Source organism: Apium graveolens, chromosome 1 (assembly GCF_009905375.1).
Source record: "Apium graveolens cultivar Ventura chromosome 1, ASM990537v1, whole genome shotgun sequence".
Taxonomy (NCBI): Eukaryota; Viridiplantae; Streptophyta; class Magnoliopsida; order Apiales; family Apiaceae; genus Apium; species Apium graveolens.
Window position 1 is genome coordinate 171,478,437 of NC_133647.1, and position 2,452 is coordinate 171,480,888.

The 2,452-nt window shown below is 44.3% G+C and overlaps 1 non-coding gene across 1 annotated transcript; it reads right to left on the bottom strand.

Moving 5' to 3' along the window:
* Positions 1–546: 546 nt before the first annotated feature.
* LOC141679725 (small nucleolar RNA R71) lies at positions 547–653 on the bottom strand. The gene has a single exon (XR_012558169.1). It is a non-coding gene; the product is annotated as a small nucleolar RNA R71 (small nucleolar RNA).
* Positions 654–2,452: the final 1,799 nt, after the last annotated feature.

Here is a 2,452-nt window from a genome sequence, read left to right on the forward strand (position 1 = left end):
CAGGTACTTTAGCAAGCGTTTATGCAAACTCGTTCTCGTGCTCGCAAGAGGACCTTAGATACAGCTGAGGAGAAAGACGAAGTTCTTGATACTCCGGAGAAGTTAGATTTTGAGGATTCGGATTCAGGAACTGAGCAGAAAGAACCAGTAAACATGGGAGATCGTATTGTTCAAGCTGATCCAGCTCTTATGGATTTTTCTCGGCCTAAAATTGATGACATTCAGTCAAGCATCCTTCATCCGGCTATTCAAGCTAACACCTTTGAAATCAAGCCGGGCACTATTCAGATGGTGCAGAATTCTGTTTCTTTTGGAGGAGCGGCAACTGAAGACCCCAACATGCACATAAGGAATTTTGTCGAGATCTGCAGCATTTTTAAGTATAATGGCGTGACTGATGAGGCTATCAAGTTGAGGCTTTTCCCATTCCTACTGAGGGATAAAGCTAAAGACTGGTTACATTCTGAACCAGCTGGGTCCATCACTACGTGGCAAGATCTTGCGCAAAAGTTTCTGGTGAAGTTTTATCCAATGGCAAAGACTGCTGCTATGAGGAGTGCTCTTACTCAGTTTGCGCAGCAACCTACAGAATCTATGTGCGAGGCTTGGGAACGCTACAAGGAAATGTTGAGAAAATGTCCACATCATGGAATGCCGGATTGGATGGTAATCACTGGTTTTTATAATGGTTTGGGGGCCCAATCTCGGCCCATGCTCGATGCAGCAGCTGGAGGCGCCTTATGGGCTAAAAGCTATACTGAGGCGTATAATCTTATCGAGACGATGGCTGCAAATGAGCATCAAAACCTAACTCAGAGGATGACGTCTGGCAAGGTAGCAGGTATTCTGGAAGTTGATGCAGCCACCGCTATTGCAGCCCAGCTCCAAGCGCTATCAATGAAGGTTGATTCTTTGGCTACGTATGGAGTTAATCAAATAGCTATGGTTTGTGAGCTTTGTGCAGGTTCTCATGCTACGGATCAGTGTTCTCTTGTCAATGAATCTGTTCAGTATGTGAATAATTATCAGCGACAACAGCAGCCTATGCCAGCGACCTATCATCCTAACAACAGAAATCATCCAAATTTCAGCTGGGGAAATAATCAGAATGCTATTCAGCCACCATATCAGCAAGGAGTAAGTAAACAGTTTAACCCACCTGGATTCCAGCAACCACAGCAGTATGCTACAAGGCAATCATATCCTCAACAGGGAAGTGCAGCTGCACCTACTAGTGCTGATTTTGAGGAACTTAAGCTGTTGTGCAAGAGTCAGGCGGTTTCTATCAAGACTTTGGAAAATCAAATCGGTCAATTAGCCAATGCAGTGCTCAATCGTCAACCTGGCACTCTTCCCAGTGACACGGAAGTACCAGGCAGGAAGGAAGCTAAAGAGCAAGTCAAGGCTATTACCTTAAGGTCTGGAAAAGTAGCTGATGCTGAAAAGGCAAAAGAAGTCGAAGCTGAAGTTAGAGATGAAGAATCTAAGCAAAAGGAGAAAGTGGCGGAACCAAAGAAGACTACTGTTGAACACACTCTGCCTGAGGCTAATACAGGGGAGAAACAGCTCTATCCTCCACCACCTTTTCCTAAGAGATTGCAGCAACAAAAGCTGGATAGACAGTTCGGGAAGTTTCTGGAGGTGTTCAAGAAACTTCACATCAATATACCTTTCGCTGAGGCGCTGGAACAAATGCCTAGTTATGCGAATTTTATGAAGACTATTCTTTCAATGAAGGTGAAACTGGATGACCTTGAAACCGTTGCTCTCACGGAAGAATGCAGCGCTGTTCTGCAACAAAAGTTACCACCAAAACTGAAAGATCCAGGAAGCTTCACCATTCCTTGCACCATTTGCAAGCTAACTTTTGACAAGTGCCTTTGTGATTTGGGAGCAAGCATTAATCTGATGCCCTTGTCGATCTTTAAAAAGCTGGATCTGCCTGATCCAAAACCCACATACATGTCGCTACAATTGGCGGACCGTTCCATTACTTACCCAAGGGGCATAGTTGAGGATATGCTCGTCAAGGTGGATAAGCTCTTCTTTTCTGCAGATTTTGTTATTCTGGATTTTGAGGAAGATAAGAAGATTCCCATAATCTTGGGGAGGCCTTTCTTGGCTACTGGCCGTACCTTGATAGATGTGCAAAAAGGGGAACTTACTATGCGGGTCCAAGATCAGGATGTGACCTTCAACGTATTCAAGGCAATGAAATTCCCTACAGAAGATGAGGAGTGCTTAAAAGTGGATGTGATTGATTCTGCGGTTACTTCAGAACTCGATCACATGCTAATGTCTGATGCATTGGAAAATGCCTTAGTGGGGGATTTTGACAGCGATGATGAAGATAGCAACGAGCAATTACAATATCTGAACGCTTCTCCATGGAAGCGAAAGCTCGACATACCATTTGAATCTCTTGGTACTTCTGACCTTAAGAATGCTGAAG